We start from the raw sequence: 22,166 nt of genomic DNA, 5'->3' as shown, positions 1-22,166 counted from the left end.
CTCTCAGCACAGCTCACCTCACAGGATGGTTGTTGTGGGGAAATAGGAAGAGGACAATGTATTGGATACATTCACCACCTTTAGTTGTTTGTAAAAATAATAAAAGTGTGATATAAATAAAAAATAAATTCAAAGTTAGTATTAATCAAACATGTGTCTCCTAATAGCTCTTGTTTGTATAATTACGTCCATAATATGCTTTTTCAGTTGCTCCATTTTCTAAACATTTGGGGGGAGAGTTACTAATTCATTGCTCTTTTTGACTTACTATTTTGGACTTTTTCCTCAAACTGCTGTGTTATTGGATATTGGACTTTTTGAATTTAGGAGGAAAAACCTTTAAACTTAGGAGCCTCTTTAATCTTTTGCTCACTTGTGATATTCCCTGTATCCTGTTTTTTTTTTTTAGTTAGTAGATAGTATCTATGTTGCCTTTTCATCAAAGATGCTTTCTTTACAAAGCAATCCCCAGTAAAGTAGGATCCATTCTTATTATTACCATTCCAGGAGGAGGAGGAGGAGGAGGAGGAAGTGGAGGAGGAGGAGATGATGATGATTTGGGGAATGTTGATAGCTCATAAATCATCAAGTATTCCAAGCAGTATATCTGAAGCTTGAAATAGGATACTTTATCTCCTCACTCACTCACCTGGTCAATCTCTATCTCACTGCAGTTTTTCAGTTAATTCCTTTCATCTCTTAGGGAAATAGAAGAGGCAGACTGGTATTAACAATGCTGCTTTTCCTTCAGAGGCAAGATTAAAGTAAGCTTGCTAAAAAAAAATAACCAAAAAGTACATTTTAATACATTTTTCAAGAAATCCAACAGTTTCTTGAGGGTGCCAAAATTCTAATGCAGAAATGGGACTCCTTCATCCACAGATACCACCCTTTGGCAGCAGATCTAAATTGTTCTTTTTGCATCTGGATGTCCTCATCCTACAGTTAAGATGATGCTGATGACTTATCTGTCATCTGTCAATAGTTGTATTAATTTATTTATAGTTTTCTTGGAAATAAAGTAGTTTTCCGCTCATTGCCTTTTCAAATTTCCAATCTAGTCTAAATCTCTGATATTTACTGATAGTCTTCCATTCTGTCACCAATCAGATCTGATCTTATTTAATATTTAGAGATCACCCACTCAACAAGCAAAGGTCCAGGAGAAATCAGTGGAAGGAAGATAAGCAGTATGGCTTCAAAGCTGTATTTCATTCTATCAAAACAGATTGCACACCAGCTGTATTCCTTTTAGACTAGCAGATAGGGGGGTTGTGAGGTGTTAGAACCACTCATGTGTTTGCCTAGGACAATTGCTTTTTGCTCTAGACAACTGGGAAAGTGGAAAATTACAAGCCCTAACAGCTGAATTGTGTATTCATAGGATATAAATCATTTTGTTCTCAGACATGCTTTTTGCTTGTTATGAAGACAGTCAAATCTCTCTCAACATCTTTCTTATCATTTCCACACAATCAACAACAGGTTGAAATGAAAATGAAAAGATAGGGTAGCTTTATATTCCCAGGTATCTGGATGTAGTGTTTGCTCATTGTGGCCTCTGTCATATTCTATGTTATTTCAGGCAAATATGCAATTATTGGCAGACTGATTCAGAAATAAATCCCATTGTGGCTGACTCGCAGATATATTGCAGCCATTAATCAACATTAATATTCTAATAATGGTTGCAATGAGAAAAAGAGAGAGGGTGGAGGGAGGGAGGGAAAGAGGGAGAGGGAGTGAGAGAGAATATAGTAACATTCTAAGGTGGCTCCATTATTGTGGTTAATATTTATTCTCTCATGTGTTTGATACTGGATATATATACTGCTCAAAAAAATAAAGAGAACACAAGCAGAAGACATCCGAGATCTGAATGAATGAAATAGCCTTATTAAATACTTTGTTCTTTACATACAGTAGTTTATACACTGCTTAAACAACTAAAGGGAACATAAGACTACTGTATGTAATGAACGAAGTATTTAATAAGGCTATTTCATTCATTCAGATCTCGGATGTCTTCTGCTTGTGTTCTCTTTATTTTTTTGAGCAGTGTATTTTTAACAATGACCATTTTATATTTTTAATGTTTTATACATTTATTTTTATTTAATTGTACAGAATATAGAATCAATTCTGGTGAGATGGGCAGCCATATAGGTATGATAAATAAATAATACATATACACAATCACATATAGATGACCTAGGGCTTATTTTCATGGTCAAATAACCACAGGATTAATATTCCTCGATTACCGTTTTAAAAGGATATATCTTCCTGATTTCAACTTACTCTCATTCCCAGCCCACCATGAAGCCAGTCTAAATTCAATCTGTCCCTGTTTTTCCTCTCTCTACTCCTGATTCAGGATGCCTCATGGAAAATTTAGCTGAGGTTATGGTCAAGAATTGAGACCTGCTTGCCTCCTGTTGTCTACTTTAGGTAAACCATCCATACTTAGTTAAGAGTATAAATTTAACTGGGTAAAAAATTATTTCAGGTTGCTTCCAAGAAGACAAGTCCCTCAACACTCTTTCCTTTTTGCTTCATAGACAAGGCTTTAGCAGTCAATAGTGCCTGGAATCCATTTTGGTTTGATAAACATCATGCTTTCTCAACTTCTCCCTTCAAACCTCTCACCTTTTTCTTGTGAGAAAAATGTGTTATCCTCCCCTCTCTGATTTTATTTTACCAGCTAAAAGTATAGTGTGTATGTCTGCAAGTTCATGAGACAAGATGCAAGGAAATGCCGATCTTTAATTGCTTCCAAAGTCAGAAAGGCATCTTTCTATTTCACTTTCTACTTCAACTTACAATTTCTCCATCAGCTGCTTTTAAACCCAAGGTTAGCATTGCTGCATAGTAGTATTAAATTCATGTCCAAAATACTTATGCAAAATCTGAATAAGCCCCAGATTCACAATGCATTGGGAGCAGCAAGTGGATGCTTTGCTTACCAGCAAATGATGCTCAATGAGTGGGCAAAGCCATTGAAATCCATGAATAAAATTATTTAAGTTATCTCTCATTAAATCTATAAAAAAGAGCACCACTTCTGCTTCATTCCAGAGGCAGAATAGGGTCTGGCCATATCACATTGCAATTTGTATCAGCATGCTTTTTAACTGGTGTAAAAACCAGAGAAATACCTAAATTGAATGTTAGGAAGACCCCACAGGTTTCACTTATCCTATTTCCTCAAAATTCAAAGTCTTTTATCCTTTTCTCCTATGAACCAAGAAAGCTGTTTATATACCTAGAAAGCAGGTAACTAAAGTAAATACTATCTTTAGAGGAAATGGATTTTATAAAATCTAATGAGAATCAATCTGTGTTGAGACCTACTTCCTTCAAAGCACTGTACATAATAATATTAGGCTTCATTTGATTTAGTATCTAGTACTCCAACTAAATACTGCTACCAGTGCATGCCAACCTTCCTTGTTTATCAGCCAGAAGACTCAAATGCAGGAAACCGCATCGGCACTTGCACAACATCTGCCCAACAACTTTAACATCAATTCCCAATGGAAAGCCGAATGGATTGCTGAATGCCCAGACAAAAGAAGACATATAAAATGGCCCCACAAAAAGGTGGCAGGCTTTGAACTACCACATCAGCAATGGACAATCCTGAATAGGTTTTGCATCTTACACAATGTCTGCCAGAACTCTTCGTATAAGAGTCTTGGTAGTACAGGGGTTTAAGGCACCCTGTTATTAAGCTGGTTATTAAGACCAGCTGCCTGCAATTACTGCAGGGTTCGAATCTCGCCAAGGCTCAAGGTTGACTCAGCCTTCCATCCTTTCTAAGGTAGGTGAAATGAGGACCCAGTTTGTGGGGGCAATAAGCTGACTTTGTATAAATATACAAAAGGATGAAGGCTATTGCTTAATGCCTTGGTAGTACAGGGGTTTAAGGCACCCTGTTATTAAGCTGGTTATTAAGACCAGCTGCCTGCAATTACTGCAGGGTTCGAATCTCACCAAGGCTCAAGGTTGACTCAGCCTTCCATCCTTTCTAAGGTAGGTGAAATGAGGACCCAGTTTGTGGGGGCAATAAGCTGACTTTGTATAAATATACAAAAGGATTAAGGCTATTGCTGAGCACATTGTAAGCCGCCCTGAGTCTTCGGAGAAGGGCGGCATATAAATCAAATTAAAAAAAAAATAAAAAAAAATAAATGGGGCATAGTAGTATCCTCCCCTCAATGTGATTTCAGAGTTTCACATCAAAGGGGTAAATCACATTGTGACTGGCTGTAAACTGTGGGTGTATACCAATCCAGTATCTGAGGTTTTTTTTTAATATAAACAATGCTGTGCTTCAGTGGTTAGATGACCTAGACATTGGTCATCATAGATACATAGATGTTTTTAACATTTATAGATGTTTTTAACATTTTTATTTTGTGTTTTACTAATCTAGGTGAAATATTAATATATATTGCTAATCCATATATGATATCCCATATGCTAAATAAATAATACTCCAGCTAAATTTACTTTCTAGCAACATTAATAAGGAAAAGTTTCCTTCAAGTCACTCGCAGCTCTTGGTGATTGTCTAAGTAGTGTTCCTGCAACAATATTAAGAGACTCAAGGGAATGTTCAGCAGTAAAAACATAAAAATGCAAATAAAAAACGAATGCACTGGGGAAAAAACAATACAAATGTCTAACTTCAAAATCTAGGCTACAGACCTGATATTTGTTGGCATCTCCCATTCTAATAGTAATCAGGTCGAACCCTGCTAAGCTTTTCAAGAATTGGCTAGGCACTGCTATTTAGCTTAGATTTTTTTCCTTTATGCCTTCTTCCTGCTAGGCCAGGGGTCCATGGCAAGAGACAGATTGAGGGTTAATACCCTTTGATTTTCCAAAATAACCTTCTTTGTCTCTGACTGATATGTATAACCTTATATCAAGAATTTCTAAGACAAATGGCATTCTTCACAGCTGTTTTATGAGACTTGTGTTGAATTGCAGGTCTCAGAGCCATAACCTAGTTTTTAAAGAATCTTACTTGTGCCTTCTCTCCTGTTTTTGTTACATGCTGAGTAGGAAAGAGTTCTGGAGAACCTGAAAGATGGCATACTCTTCCATAATGTTTGCTGCAGGTTAAAGCATCACCCAACAATATATTTTGGATTGTTAAAGTAAAATAAAGTGTGGGAAATCCAGGTTTCTCATTATATGCTTTCTATTGTTACGGGTCAGGTGACCTGCAAGTTTAGTTAATTATTATTACATTATTTCCCAATATATGGATTTTTCTACACTACTTTCCTTAAACTGTTACTTAACAATACCCAACATTATCTGAAATGCTTCCCATGACATTTTCCTAAAGAGAGATTTATTTTGGGATACCTCTTTTCCTAATACATGCTTTTGGACTCTTGAAGAAGTGATGGTAGCAGATTGTCCACATTGCTATATTCCTGGTTACAATCAGATCCATCTGGTTCAAACATTGAGGTAATTCATGTCAGTTGTTTTTAACTGACATGACATGCTCAACCAGCGGCAAGCCAGCTATGATGAACAGGTTTTATAAATAAAAAAGAAAAATCGTTTTCCTTTTCAAGAATCAACTGGCTTTTAAATTGTAAGCTTCATGTTTTCAGAAGATATAATCTTACAAACAATACAGAAATTCCCTGGTCAAAATCTTAATTCATCCAAATCCAGTGCTGTTATTCCTTTCTGTTTAAATATGACCTTGCTGCAGTACATGGATAAGCTGCTAATGCTCTAGGGTGAATTTACAGATTTATCTCTTAAAAATCTCAGAAACCACCATACAATTCCATTTTATTTAATTATTTATTATAAGGTTACTTACTGAAGTTTTGGTAGATGCTTGCTTGAGCTGTTTGTTTTATGTTATCTTAATGAATACTTATAAACCAGTGGTGGGTATCAAATTTTTTTACTACCAGTTCTGTGGGCGTGGCTTGGTGAGCGTGGCAGGGGAAGGATACTATAAAATCTCCATTCCCACCCCACTCCAGGGGAAGGATATTGCAAAATCCCCATTTCCTCCCAATCAGCTGGGGATTTGGGAGGCAGAGAATAGATGGGGGCAGGGCCAGTCAGAATTTTTATTACCGGTTCTCCAAACTACTCAAAATTTACGCTACCTGTTCTCCAGAACTGGTCAGAACCTGCTGAAACCCACCTCTGTTTTAAACATTGGTATATATATTTGATTAGATATTCCATTGAGTAAGCCTGATCCGAGAAACAGCATACAAATTCCAACAGTATTTGTCCCACTAAGATACTTGAATTCACCTATAATGATACAATGTGAATTACAATACCTGGGATTCCACTTCAGAGACATTGAATCAAATTGCTAATATAATAGAAACTAGATTAGCATTGATGACTGAGATTATGTTAGCAAATCAGCATCATATACCGGTATTAACATTCCTTCAGTTCAGTTCAGTGGTGGGTTGCCCCCGGTTCGGACCGGTTCTATAGAACCGGTAGTAAAACCGGAGGGAGGCTCCACCCACCGACTCTGATGCCATCAGAACGCTTCTGTGCATGCCCCGTTGTGAACCAGTAGTAAAGGTAAATAGAACCCACCCCTGGTTCAGTTATTTTTCTCCCCATTCAGTTTTTGGAGCTCAGATAATTGGGATCCTGGAAAAAAAAATATGTCAACAATATGGCAGAGCCTGTTAACTTTTGCCATGTTGATGTGACTGTTTTACAAAGCAACTTCTAAAAGATAGACTGAAGCTGAACATGGTGGGGCTCCTGAGATTTCCTCCTGTCCACGCACTTCCTATGTATAGAATCATATCCCAGCACGTTCAAAGGCTTAGGAGAACACATTAATAATATTGAGAGAGAGATTGGAACCTGCAGGCACATGCTACAACTACTGAAAGTACCTAGATGGAACACAAAATACAATATCATTGATATACCTCAAGGGTCATTTTATAGTATCATAGTATCCAGTGGTGGGTTTCAAAAAATTTTACTACCGGTTCTGTGGGTGTGGTTTGGTGGGCGTGGCATGGCTTGGTGGGCGTGGCAGGGGAAGGATACTGTAAAATCTCCATTCCCACCCCAATCCAGGGGAAAGTTACTGCAAAATCCCCATTTCCTTCCGATCAACTGGGACTCGGGAGGCAGAGAATAGATGGGGGCGGGGCCAGTCAGAGGTGGCATTTACCGGTTCTCCAAACTACTCAAAATTTCCACTACTGGTTTCCAGAACTGGTCAGAACCTGCTGAAACCCACCTCTGATAGTATCATTTCTGAAGTATGAAGCAGCTATTTGAAGGTACCACCCAGGTCTTATTCTGAATTATTAAAATTGACAGGAAGTGTTTAAAACAAAAATAATCACTTTTTTTTTTTATGCAGGTTTGGATCATAGCTGCTTTGGGCTATTCATATCCTGAAATAAAACCCGCAGATTATGAATAATGCAAGTGCTGTAATACTGTCAATTCTCCAGCACATTTGTCTATTGGTTCAACAGTCCATTATGAGAAGACTCTGCTTTATATCACAAATACCATTACACAATGCTTCACAAGAGCCCTGTCAACATGTTTTTACATCCCCATTAGATGAGACAGTCATTGTGAGGCCTTATCAAAAGCATTGCACAAACAACATATTTGATGAATTTTGCTTCTGGGCATGGACTCCACAGGCATCATTTGCCCTTGTCAAAAGCATCATTGTTTCACTGTAGCCGTAATCGTATAAAACTGCTTCAAATCATAATCTGCCCCCTCAGTTTCTCTACTATGGAAGAACGAATCAAAATAGAAGTTCATTTCCACCTTCTGCTTCATCAGTTTGCAGATTCAGCACAAAAAAAAAAGTCTACATAAATGTATGTGCATTTTTCCAGCTCTGCATCCATGAGAATATGTATATCATGTTTTCTTTCTATTGTGCGAACATTTGCAAATGATGCCTCAACAATATTATGCAATTCTGTGCAGATTTTCCTTGCCATTTGCATTTTTATACACATCTTTTGAGTTGTAAAACTCATTACAAAGCACTAATAATTGTAGGTTTGAAGTATGCATGTATTCCAGTCCATGTATAATCTCAGTAGGGATAAACTGAGTGACATCATGTAAACATTTGGAAGTAATGAATTTCTACTCTATTCCAACCAACTGTTCTGACTGTTGCCAAAGAGAATATAGTAGTGGAATGTGTAATTTTCTTCAGATGCAAATGAGTTAGGGTTCATTTATACCTACTATATCCATTCTTCCAGGGGAGTTCTGCTGAATTAGAATTAGAAATTATACTTCTTCCTGAAGAAACTGCACAATTTCTTAGCCCCAGGGTTTAAAATAACCAACCAACCAATGTTTATTTCTGCCTATTCACCCTGCACCCTTCTATTCTTAACATAGCATATTTATTCCTTAAGGCAATGTGCATATTTCTTATTCTGTCCCACAGAAATGCAAGGAGAGAAAGGAGAAGGCAATCAAATAGTCAAGAAATACTCAACCAGATTCAAGAGTTGTCAAGCTAGAAAAGGAGCTGTGGTCTAAATGAAGATTAGTGTATCCATGACAGCAGTTCATAGTCAATACTTTCAAACATGGGGGTGGAAGAACAGGCTGAGATGAACATTGCCTCTAGTGTCTATCTCAGCCCCTGATACTATCTAATAGAGTCCTCAGTGGCATAGCAACAGCAAAGGCAGGGGAGGCAGACCTGCTTCACACATAGCAAATGTTACCATCCCTACTTTCTTTCCACCTTCAATAAACTGGAGAGGCTGAATGCTCAATATAGTGGTACCTTGGTACTCAACTGCTTTGAAGCTCATCGAATTTGGTAATCAACACATTTTGACAAGAACATTTTTTCTGGTACTTGTTGTTTGGTATTCAACACCCAAGCCAGAACTTGTTGGTGTCAGTTGACTCATGACTCGCTACCCTTTCCAGATGATACAAATAAGTCACTCAGGAGTTCTTGCACTGAGCACATCCCCTTGCAATCTTATCTTAGCTTCTGTGGTCCTTCTCTGTGTTTTTGTGCTTTTTTCCTCATCAATGTAGGTAAAATGAAGTTGTAATTTTATTTAATCTAGGTATTTATTAATTTTTAGGTTTATTTCTCAGGTAAAGTAATGATATATAACCCTATCTTTTTATATATTGCCTTAATATGTGCATTGACTTTGGCCTGGGAACACATTAAATTTATTTACATTATACGTTATGAGAAAAAATCATTTGGCGCTCATTTTTGGTACTCATCATGCCTCCCAGAACCAATGAACGACAAGTACCAAGGTACCACTGTACTTTTAATACTCAATATTTTGAGACCTGGAAGATTGTTGTTAGCTCTTCAAGGTAGTCCAGGCAAGAAGCACAACCCAAACTACTAGTTCTATATTTATGGTAAGGTTACATTAAGAAAAGCATGTAAATGTGAAAGTATTTCTCTCTTCCTTTCTTTTATTCCCTAAAACGGGACCCTCCCTTCCCTCCCCTGAAATATTTTTTGCACAATGGTTGTCTTCTTCCAGTCTCCCAAGGTCATTCCCATACACCATTATACCAGATTCCTCTACCTCATCCTGTGACATCTTCTCATTCACCTGGAAAAAACCCAATGTAGACATTAAGGTTGAGAGATATTGAGTTATTAGAGTTTTATGCTTGAATGGAGATTTGAACTCAAGTCTTCTGATCCTATTCCACTTTTGCAGATTACTGTATTATAAACAGCAAGAATTGAGTTTCCTATATCTCTTTACAGCCATCTACTGATCACCCGTATTTTTTCAGCCCTGTTTATTTTAGTCCTACAGAGCATCACTGTTAGAAACTGGATCTAGCCCAATAACTCAAAGACATAGCCCAATTCTTTTCAGTAGTTTTATTGTTGATCAGTTGGTACTGGAGGTCACTGACCTTGTACCTTTCTCTTTCAGGTATACATCTGGAATGTGCTGTGGACCATGCGGTTGGACCTTTTGTACCCAGGAGGAGGGGTCAAGAGGTAAGGAGTGGTTATAAGGATTATGGGATATGTGGTTAGTTAACCCTTGAGGGTCCGGGGGATCAGGGAGACATGGCAGTTAGGCATTTTATCATGACAAAACCCCCTCTAAATGCCTAACTGGGTACCTGAGGCGGTGTTAGCATACATACAGAGAATACACTGGTACAGGCATGAATTATAAGCAAACACGCATTTTTGACATGAGGTAAGCATGTTGTTTATGTGGTAGGGGTTTAGTGAGAATATCTGCTGTTTGCTCCTCTGTGTCACAGTGCACTGCCCTAATGAAGCCTATCTCTGAAAACTGCCTGACGTGTTTGTATTTAATGTCAATGTGCCTAGAACGCTGACCTATGGCATCGGCCCTAGAGATTTCTATCGCTGCCTTGTTGTCTTCGTGGATAACTATTGGATATGAGGGTTCAGCCCAGATGTCGCAGAGCAGGTCATCGAACCATACTAAATTGTTTGCGGCCTTTGATAGGCAAACAAATTCTGCTTCCGTGGTTGATGTGGCCACCAGTTTTTGCTTTCCAGTGTACCAGTGGATGGGGCAATTGTTGAGTAGTAGCACGTAGCCTGAGGTGCTTTTTCTGCACTCTATGTCCCCAGCCCAGTCGGCGTCAGCATAGCAGGTCAGCTTTGGTTCCTTGGATGTTTCTGGTTCTAGGCAGAGTAGGGCATCTGCACTAAATTTTAAGTATCTAAGTAGTCTTTTGATGGCGTTCCAGTGTGTTACCGTAGGTTTGCTTACATGTCTGGACAGCAGGTTGACGGCCAAGGCGATGTCGGGCCTGGTCCAGTTGGATATGTACAGCAGTGACCCTATCGTTGATCTATATAGTTTGTTGTCTGTGAAAGGTTCAGATTCCTCATACATGGTCTTCAGGAACTCGGGTTGCATGGGGGTCTCGCTGGGTTTTGCTTCGGACATGTTGCATTTGGACAGCAGCTCGATGATCTTTTCTCTCTGGGAGAGTCGGAAGCCCTTGTTGGTTTTTATCACTTGGACCCCTAGGTATCTGTCAATCTTTCCAAGTGACTTTAAGGAGAAGTGGCTACCTAGGTCGGTGGCGAACTTGTCACACCTGTCCTTGTGCTTGCTGATGTACAAGATGTCGTCCACGTAAACGAGCACACCTTCGAATGAGTCGTTTTCTCTCCTCGTAAAGAAGCATTTGTCAGCTGAGGTGGCCTCGAAGCCCATGGATCTGAGGGCCTTGGCCAAGCAGTCGTACCACCTTTTGCCCGACTGCTTGAGCCCGTACAGGCTTTTATTCAGCAGCCAGGTTTGGTTCTTGTCTTTGTTGTACCCAGGCGGGGCTTTGACGTATATTTCTTTATCCAGCTCGGCGTGCAAGTATGCTGTTTGTACGTCGAATTGGAAGACCTCCAAGCCCAGGATGGTGGCCACCACCAGGGCGCTCTTGATGCTCTCTGCCCTGACGGTTGGCGAGTAGGTGTCCGTATAGTCTTCGGGGTATCTTTGGGCGAAACCCTGCGCGACTAGTCTTGCCTTGTATAGGACCTTGTTGTCCTCTAATGTTTTAACCCTGAACACCCATTTGGTTCCTATTGGTTTTTTGTCCTCTGGAACTTGGGCAGGTGAGTATACCTGAAGGTCCTTTAGGCTTTCCATCTCCTTCTCCATGGCAAGCATCCATTTTTCTTTCTCCTCCCGGGGGAGCCCGAGGATGTCTTCATATGAGCTGGGCGTGAAATGGGTGTTGTGGATGGTCATAACGTAGTCCTCTAGCTTCTTTGGTAGCTTGTTTCTGGTTTCTCTGATTGGCCTACTGGGGGTTGGCTCGGTCTCCTGCATGATGTCTGCCTCTTTGTCCGTCAGGTCATCTATCTTCAGTGAAGGGTGCCCTTCTTTCCAACCTTTGACGCTTGTCTTGCGATGGTTGGCCTTGTGCCCTGTGGCCTCTCTGACCTCCCTTTCCTCTTGGCCATGCTCGAACGTGACTCTATTGGCTGGGATGTCGTTGGAGTGTACCCTCGACCAGTTTGCGTTTTCGTGGAAACTGGCTGATCTGGAAACCACAAAACGGTTATTGTTGTCGACAAATCTGTAGCCCTTTGTGCCCGGTTCGTAACCCACGAACCTTAACCTTTTTGATAATTTTTCCCCTTTTCTTCTTAGCTGTCTGGGAATGTGGACATCAGCTGGGGCGCCGAATATGTGTAAATGTGCAATGTTGGGCTTTCTGTTGTATAGCATCTCGTATGGTGTCTTATTGATAGAGCTTGACCACAGTCTATTCAGGGTGTAATTAGCGTAGTGTATTGCCTCTGACCAGAAATGCTGCCCCATCCCAGCATCCTCCAGGGCGCATCTCATCATGGTTTGCAACACTCCGTTCTTTCTCTCTGAGACTCCATTTTGAAAGGGAGAGAAAGGTGAAGAGGTGTAATGCGCTATGCCCTGCTCCCTCAGCCACCTTGTGAATTCTTTGGCCATGAATTCTGACCCCCTATCAGTCATTATCTGCCTTATTTTCATGTTATGTTGCATATCTACTCTTCTGTGGAATTCCTTAAACCTTTGGAACACTTCGTTTTTGTGTCTGAGGGAGTAGACATACCCGTATCTGGTGTAGTCATCTACAATCGTGAGGAAGAATCGCTTCCTATGTCCTACAGAGGGTTTCATTGGCCCTACCAAGTCCATATGCACCAATTGGAAGGGGTATTCCGTGGTTCGTTTGGATCCCCTGGGGATGGCCTTAACCTTGATCTTGGAACGCTTACAAACTGAACACTCTAAGTAGTTTTCGCAGTTCTTTACTTTGAGACCTTCGGTACATTCCGTCATTTTCTTTACAATGGGGAAGCTTATGTGTCCCAGTCTCCTGTGTAGGAGGTGGGCGCAGTTATCATGTAATGGTTTGCCGATAGATACAGACTTGTTTGTCTTCTCATGGCTACACCCTGCCTCCTGCTGCACCCCCTCTGTTTCTGGATACTTATCTACCTCGTGGTTTGTGCTGGCATCAATGCCTTCTTCCTCCCTTGCGTTGGGTGTGAAGTAGGGAAGCCCCTCGTGTATGGTTACCTTTCCTATCTCTTTCCCTTGCTTGATCAAGTGTGCCTTTCCATCTTTAAATTTTATTTCTATATTTGTGTCTCGTGTCAGCTTTGTGATGGCTAGCACGTTGTGGGGGATTTCTGGTACGTACAGTACTCCTTTTAGGTCCCCTACCTGTGTGATGTGTACGTTTCCCTTTCCCACTACTTTGACCTTGCTTTGGTTTGCTACCTTTACTTCTGAGTCTATTTCTGTGAGTGAATCTAGCAGCTCTGGGTTACAAGTAGTGTGACTTGTGGCCCCTGAATCCAGGAGCCATGTGTTTCTCTCTGCCTTATGTTTGTCATTTGGGTCATCGTGCCTGATCCCATACATGGAGCCAGAGTTACTGTCCCTGGAGTGGTCTCTGCGCTCGTGGTGTTTCCTGGGGTTGGGTGACCACCCTCGCCCTCTTTCCTTTGGGTGCCTGCGTTCGGGTGACCTTCCCCCTCTACTGTCGTGCTGTCCCCTATCCCTATGGTTCCTGGGGCAATCCTTCTTTAAGTGGTTCCTTGATCCACAAGAATAACATTCTGAGGTATCCCTGGCCCTATCCTGGAAATCCACCCTTTTTGTGGGTCTAGGGTCCCCTTTGGCTAGTTGGCGTTCCCTCCTCAGAGTGTCCTCTGCAACGAGCTGACTGGTCAGTGCGCTTAGTGTGAGGTATTGCAAGTTGAGGCTATTTAGTTGGGTCATGAAGATGTCCCAGCTGCTATCAAGAGAGTTTATGATTATGCTTATCATGCTCTCTTCAGTGATGATTTCCCCCCTCTGCATGAGTTCTGCCCTTGCAGCATTCATCTTTAAGATGTGCTCGCTCATGGGGACCCCTGCCTTATGCTTGGTGGAGTGGAACTCCCTAGATAGTCTAGTGGTGGTGGCTCTGCTTTGACTATAAAACAGGTTACATAGTTTTTGCATGATATCATAAACAGTTAAATTGTCCTCAATAGATGGATACATAGCAGATGGAATGGAGGTTAACATGATACAAAATGCCCTGTGATGAATGCAGTCAATTTCCAGTGACCAGGGCTTTTGGGGAGGTTTGTTAGCTAGGAACAGTGCATTCTCTCTCATGAGAGCAACCCTTAATTGTTGGCTCCATTCTATAATATTACCCCCATCTAACTGCAGTTTTGGCAAATTGGCATAATTTGCCCCAGAAATGTTAGTAAGGTTACTTACTGGGGGGAGCTGTCCATGGTCCAAGTTGTGATTAAACTCACAATAAGGCTTTGGGATGTCTGTGGCCATTCTGTCCTTGCTTGGATCTATGCAATTTGCTTCTCTTATTACAGGCAGGTACTGGGCATGCGCGAAGCTCATTCCGCGCTGGAGTCCATCGGGTGAGGTTCCTGTTGCTGGAGCTCCCAGGCCTAGGCCTAGGCCTGTCGGTGGGAGGCTGGACCCGCCCCCGGTGGGTCCGAAGATCCCCCCTGAGGCTGGACACCACTGCTGGACGGCCGGATCCCCGGCGAAGAAGGGGAGAAGGTGAGGGGGCGACGCGGTCGCAAGTCGAGGACTTTCGCGGGTCGGCGGCGCGGCAGCAGCGGAGGTCGTAGGTCGAGGATTCCCTGCACCCAGCGGCTCGGCGGCGATGGCGGCGACGGCGGCTGATCCTCCCTCGTGGTCGCTGGTCCCTGGTCGTGTGGACTGGCCTGATGGGTGTCGTGGCGTTGGTGAGTAGCCGGTTCTTCTTCTCTGCCTTGGGCCTCGCGTTGCCGGTGTAGCGGGTGGTGAGTTCGAATTCTGCGGTTGATTTTTCCTGCAGGTGGGCGGTCTTTTGTGCCGGTTGTTGGTGTGCGCGGTGTTTTTAGTTGGCTGTGACTCGGTTGCCCGGTCTTTGTTGGTTGTCCTGGCCTTCTTGTGCCCTCCAGGATTTCTCTTTGATTTTTTGAGTGCCGCAGGGGGCTCGAAAGCGGAGCCTAGGGCAGCGGTGATGGTCTCGATTGCCTTTTGCAATTCGAGATCGGTAGGCGTTTTTCTTTTTGTTATTGCGATCTCTTCGTGGTCGCTCTCAGAGCTGGGTTATTCGTAGTCGCTTTCTGAGCTCCCCTCGTCTGTTTCGGGGTTCGGGCATTTTCGCGCCAAGGGATTCAAATCCTGGCTTCCCATTGGCTGGTGCTCGTCCCAAGATGGCCGCCGGGAAGTGGGCACAGAAATGGATTCTGCCGGCTCAGGATCATCGGGTTGGGGTGGCTTACCCTTTTTTGCTGGCTTTTCTTTCTCGGTTGTTTTTGGGGCCTCGATCGCTGCTTCTTGTTTTTCGAAGAGGCTTTGAAGGTCCGCGATGAGGTTTTCTTTGTCGCTGTTTCCCTCCATCAGTTTCAGGATGGAGAGTTTGAATTTGTTCATTTTTTGTGCTGTTTCTTCTTCCGGGGCGGTGATCTCCTTGGATGGCCCCTCTTCATCTGATTGTGAGTCCAGGCTGGAGTCCTGCTCGCTTCCAGCTTCTGTCTCCTCCATGGCTGTGGCTTTGGTGGGAAGCTTCTCAGCCATCTTCTTGGTAAGAGCTCTGGTCTGTGCTCTGTTTGCTTCTTCTGGGTAGGTGTTGGGTTCAGTCATTGTCTGGAGTTATGGGCAACCGACCTCTGCTACCAATTTGTTAGAAACTGGATCTAGCCCAATAACTCAAAGACATAGCCCAATTCTTTTCAGTAGTTTTATTGTTGATCAGTTGGTACTGGAGGTCACTGACCTTGTACCTTTCTCTTTCAGGTATACATCTGGAATGTGCTGTGGACCATGCGGTTGGACCTTTTGTACCCAGGAGGAGGGGTCAAGAGGTAAGGAGTGGTTATAAGGATTATGGGATATGTGGTTAGTTAACCCTTGAGGGTCCGGGGGATCAGGGAGACATGGCAGTTAGGCATTTTATCATGACAGTCACGAGCTATATGTATGTACTAATGCAGACTGGGATCTGGTGTTGTCCGTGTTTATTTTGAAAGACGAAGGTCTACCATATTTAAGTTGCAAAATGTGGGTAACTACTAGATAGCAGGAGGGGGGAGGGGGAGAGAGAGAGAGAGAGAGACTCTTTGTTATCGTCTAGTGGTACTCTCATTTTAAGGAAAAGGAGATGGGGAAGATGCACAGCTGAAGCTGGTGAACTGAGGAGAAGGCAAAAGATAGCTTTCTTCAAAACCTGAATCTCTGGAGAGAAATCTGAGATATGACTGTTCCATTCACTATTTATGTAGTCTGCCAAGTGCTTCATAATCCTTTGTGTGGTTTATTTCATTGCTAAAATTCCAGGCATGGAACAAAGCCCAGATGTTGGCTGAATGTGTCAGGACTGCACTACTGTATTTCTCTGCTGGCCCATATTTAGTTTAGTGAGTCAGAAATTGCACAGGCTTGGATTAACAGATTAAGCTACTTAGTTGCTGCCCTCTTTGTGCTCTGTTCTCTATTAGTTGGGCCCTGAATAAGAAGTTGCTAAACATTCATTATGCAGCCTTCACAGTTCTGACATGTGCCAGCTCTCTACAAAATGCAAAGCCACTTTCTAATTTATTATTTCAAGCATCAAGCTTAAACAACACCAAAAGCCATCTAAACCCCAACTAAAGCTACTCAAAACAACCCTCTCTGGAATAGCTTTGTGTAGCTTTGCCAGGTATCCTGCATATTAAACACTCTCTTGAAATTCAGAACACCATAACTCATCCCCATGGAACAGGTACCTCAGTATTGTTGTATGGTCTCCTTATCTTTAAAATTCACACTGCAAATTCACAGCCTCAAGGTCAGATTATGGAACACAGGCACACACACATACACACACACACACATAAATCAGCAGTATGTGTGTTAACAGTTATTTTCTGCAGCTATTCTACATTGGGATTACCAGTTGTAGTACTGGAGGGGTTCCCAGGTTCTAAACAGCCATACAGCAGACTGTGTTTGGAGAGATAGGAGCCCTCTGGCCTCTAAAACCTGGGAGGCATATAGAGCTCTGTTTTATAGCTATAGATTTCTAGGTGTAATTTTCCTAACCAGAAAAGAGATTCATGAGATCTCTTTTCCAGAATGCTTAAAAGACTGTTTATTTTTGAGAAATTCTATCAACAATTGCAAGCAAAGTCTATTACAGTAGGTGATTGTCATGGCCCTACAAAGAAAAAAATTCTACAGGACAAAAAGTTCGATCAGTTTAGGTTCTAATATAAAAAAATATGTTTTTTAGGAAAAGCTCTCCAGTGTGTGTTAAAAGCAATAATAAGCATTGCTTAATAAGGCCAAACTTATTTACAGAGATATAATAAATCAGGTGAAATCCAACAGTATTCACCTACCAGAAGCAAAAACATCCTTGTGAAATGACTTCTTAAACATTATAGCTTTTCTTGTGCTCTTTCTGAAGCAGGGTTAGAAATAGTATTGTTGGTAAGGGAGAGGAAATGAGATAAAATCTCCCTGAACAAATGAAAGTCCATTCATTTCATTTTCAATTTCATCCTTTATATTATTATTGTATTTGTTTTACCAATTGGGCGTATCAGAACCGGCAGTAATTTCCCCCAAATCTCAAATAGTTATCACTGCATTCCACTACGAAGCCATAAAAGGAGAAAAAAAAAACTGAGTTCAAGGCAGAGGGACCAAGTACAACATAACAAAGAATTGTTCCTTTGAGACCCAGGAATTTTCATCTTCCTTGGGAGATTGAGGAAGCTTCCTTGTTCATACAAGCTTTTGTTACAGAACTTTCTCTTTAAATTAATTCACATGATGTACTTATAATGAAGTCTTCAAAAAGATGAGAGAATATGTTGCTTGTGTGAAATATTGAACAATTTGCAGGGTGATGCTGCCACTGGAACATATCCTGATCATGAAACTCTCTAGAGGAATAAAATTCTTCTCAAAGAGATCAAAAATTTAGATGTGGAATATTTCAAATCCAAATTCTTCCTTGCCTAACCAAACCAGTTCTATTATCAGGAATAGATACAATAAAAACAGTCACACATATGGATCATAGACTGCAGTTGAAAGTTAATAATAAATTGATACTGCAGATATAAAAATGAAAGGCTCTGTTGCATATACTTTCTTGACAGAATCAGCACAATTGATCAATTCAGCAACATGAACTGACTTGACAGTTATTTGGAAAAACAGAAAAGAACCCTAAAATAAATCAGCAGTTTCATTAAGATATCATCATGGATGAAAACCTGCAGACATATTGGGCTTCTGCCAATGACAAAGATAATATTAACTTTACTGAAAATCAAGGCAGAACACTTCAAACAGTGATGTTCTTTGTATATCTCATTCCAATGAATTTTTTAAAAAATGTTTGGAGGATTTTCATTCTTTGTTTACAATATATTTATGGATAGCAATAGCACTTAGACTTATATACCACTTTACAGTGCTCTACAGCCCTCTCTAAGAGGTTTACAGAGTCAACACATTGCCCCTAACAATCTGGGTCCTCGTTTTACTGACCTCAGAAGGATGGAAGGCTGAGTCAACCTTGAGCCAGTGAGACTCGAACTGCCAAACTGCTGGCATCCAGCAGTCAGCAGAAGTAGCCGCATAGAATAACTCATAGAACTTCAGTGTTAGAAAAGACCACCAGGATCCAGATTAACAGAGTTGGAAGGGACTTTGTAGGTCATCTAGTTCAACCCCCCATCCAAGCAGGGGACCCTACACCATTTCTGACAAATGGCAGTCCAATCTCTTCTTGAAAGCCTCCAGTGATGAAACTCCCACAACATCTGAAGGCAAGTTGTTCCGCTGTCAGAAAATTTCTCATTTTGAGGTTGAATCTCTCCTTGATCAGTTTTCATCCATTATTCCTTGTCTGGCCTTCAGGTGCCTTGGAAAATAGCTTGACCCTTTCCTCTCTGTGGCAGCCCCTCAAATATTGGAACACTGCTATCATGTCTTTCCTGGCCCTTCTCTTCACTAGACTAGCCATACCCAGTTCCTGTAACTGTTCTTCATAAGTTTTAGTCTCCAGTCCCCTAAACATCCTGGTTACTCTTCTCTGCACTTTTTCTAGATTCTCAACATCTTTTTTATACTATGGTGACCAAAACTGGATGTAATATTCTAGCTGTGGTCTTATTAAGGCTTGTAGAGTGGTATTAGTATCTCATTTGATCTTGATTGTATTCCTCTGTTAATGCAATTTAGGTTGTACTGGTTTTTTTGGCTGCCACCGCACACTGCTGGCTAATATTTAACTGGTTGTCCACTATGACTCCAAGATCCCTCTCACAATTATTGCTATCAAGCCTGGTTTCATCCAGTCTATATGTGTACTTTTGGTTTTTCTTGCCTAAGTGTAAGACTTTACTTTGAATTTCATCTTGTTAAATCCAGTCCAAGCCTGTCTATGTATGGTAAAACATGAGGGAGGATTGTAAGATATGTGACTGTTTTTAAGGCATATGAGGTGCTCTGTGTTGCTATGAAAATGGAAATGCTCATTGGTTTCAAAAAATTGTTATATCTTTGCCAGCTGATGCTATTATCCGTTTCTCTGAAATAATTTAGGTCTTGAGTATAGTCTAAGAACTTTGGACAGAGCAACCTTCCTGGAGCCATTTGCATATAATGGGAATCTGTATGGGAGGATTTTTGAATGCTACTCTTACCCACAGTTGTTCTACCATGTGTATCATGACAGAAGAAGAGGAAACATAAAACAAAACGCAAAGTTAATCAATGACCATGGTCAGTCAGCGAAAAAGTTCCCCACTGTCTCATTGATGCCAACCATGAAAGGCTACAATGAAATACAAAATAAAGCATCTCCCACTGAAAATAACAGCTAGTTTAATTTGAACAGCTCTGCCCAATATATTCAATGAACCTGCAGCCAAATGATTAAACATTAGTGTTCATTTTCCAAAGCTGTTTAGTTAATAGTTTTAATTCATGTTAACTTGTAACAAGTAAACAGAAATTACCCTGGGGTATAAACAACACTTTGCAGAATAAATTGGTATGAATAGGTATCCCTTTGAGTAAATTCAAGATTCACAAATAATATTTCAGCACTCTTTCCTCTTGACTATTGAAACGTATTTGAGAAGTGTGAAATCTCACTTCTGCCATCTGTAATTGCTCTTTTCCTGAATAGCTGGCACTCTTCGCATTCTGAATTATTTACATTTCAGTATGATGCATATTTGTAAGGTGAACTAACCTCTTGTTCATTGCCAGTTGAATGGGTTCATGGTTGCAGCCTCAGAATCATGAATGCAGATTCTTTCTGATCTTATCCTAAAATTTGAAAAACATTTAAAAGATGGGGCTATAATTTCAATTCATCTGTTAGAGTAACATAAATAAATCCAGTTGAACAAAATATATGTATATATGCCAAAATGTTTTTATGCCCCCTAAAAATAGCGAAATGACATTTTCTCCTTTTCTCCCTGCAAGAGAAATAAGTTTTCTAAGAATATACTTGTCATAAGACATTATTATTTCTCAATTGTGTTAATTCTATTAATGTCTGCAAAACTAATGAAGTCTCATGATTAAATAGCATAGTGGTAGTAAGTCCCTTTGAATAAAATAGAGGTTGCTTCCAGATAACTATGGACAGGAACAGAACCTTAGATTTCCAGAAATCCCCTGTCAGCCCTGGAGGTCATCTTTTTCTTTGGATCTTCAGGGTTGCCACACTTAGTGCTGGGAAGGAACTTTGACTTTCCTTTGTGTGGGAAAAACCTGGGAGCTTTCAGATTCGGGTTTGCCCAGATGTGCCAATATGACATCTCTAATTAAAATGGAACTTTGAGGAACTGCTTCCTCAGAGTCTTATTTGGTTGGGGATGTTAGTTGGAACCTTGACACCCATTTTCAAATATTTTTTAACAAAAGGTATATAGTGATATCATTTTTCTATTGCTGAGAGATCACAAATTGCTTATTTGTTATTAAGTAATCAGTTCTCCTTGAAGCCCCTCATTTGCTATCAGAAAACTGAGCCTCAATAAATTATAAATACTCTAAAGAGGGAAATAAGCTATTTGTGATCCTAATCCACACAGAATTGTGGGTTTAATTTTATGTGCCAATTTCAACAATCTTCCAAAAGTGACCATTTAGATTTCTGAAAAAAGAAGTAACTTTTCTTTTGCCAGAAACCCACTATATGGAAAAGACAAAAAAGGGAGAGAATGCAAGATGGAGTGATAAGGATAGGAGAAAGGGAATGAGAACAAAAATGGGACACCAAAAAAAATAGGCCTTCTCTTTGTATATCAAGGCTACCTTCCAAACATGAAGGAGAAAAAAAATAGCAATAGCACATTCGATATTGGATTACGGCACTGAAGGTTGTCACAAACAATAAATGTATTTTGTTACAGAGTTAGGAGTCATGAGGGAAGCTGAAGATATTAAACAGAGAAGTGCGTATAGGTATGTATGTATATGTATATATTAGTTATTATCTGATGTTATTAATTTTGGAGTTTTTAACATAAAATTTTATTTTATTGCTATTTTAATATTTGTGAATCATCTAGAGGACTGAGGTGGTTGGTGAATTGCACAAATAAAAGAAAAAAATCTTTATGGTGGAAATAAAAAGGACCTGGAGTCACTGCAAAATAATGAGGGGACCACACTTGCCTTCCCTCCACATATTATTATTATTATTATTATTATTATTATTATTATTATTATTATTATTTTCATCAAGCATGTATTTTATGACAGATACAAATGTAAACATACATGAAAAGGATACGAATAAAAGAAAACATTAGGAAATTTAAACATTTGTTTAAATTATTTCATTATCTCACTTTTGTCTGTTAGATAGGAGCCACACTATTCCTCTGATAGGATGCTGTGCCTGCAGGATCATCATTTAATTTTATATAGTGCAATAGAATAATATTCTCTTTCTTGGGAGAAGGAAGATATAAGGAAAGGATCTGCAATCCATAGCAATTGACAGAGGATGTTTGCTTAAAGCAAAGCACCGAGTGGACATTATTGTCACAAATAAATCAACTCATATACTTTCTGCCACTATCTTCAATAATAATATTTTGTTCA

General features: G+C 40.4%; 1 long non-coding RNA gene across 1 annotated transcript; it reads left to right on the top strand.

Moving 5' to 3' along the window:
* Window positions 1–9,884: 9,884 nt before the first annotated feature.
* Window positions 9,885–15,996, top strand: LOC148116868 (uncharacterized). The gene is made up of 3 exons (XR_015731471.1): window positions 9,885–10,039; window positions 14,414–14,794; window positions 15,834–15,996. It is a non-coding gene; the product is annotated as an uncharacterized LOC148116868 (long non-coding RNA).
* The last annotated feature ends 6,170 nt before the right edge of the window (window positions 15,997–22,166 follow it).

This window comes from Pantherophis guttatus, chromosome 1 (assembly GCF_059756535.1).
Source record: "Pantherophis guttatus breed Tessera chromosome 1, ASM5975653v1, whole genome shotgun sequence".
NCBI lineage: Eukaryota > Metazoa > Chordata > Lepidosauria > Squamata > Colubridae > Pantherophis > Pantherophis guttatus.
The sequence above is the reverse complement of the archived record's forward strand: the minus strand, read 5'-3'. Positions and strand labels throughout refer to the sequence as shown.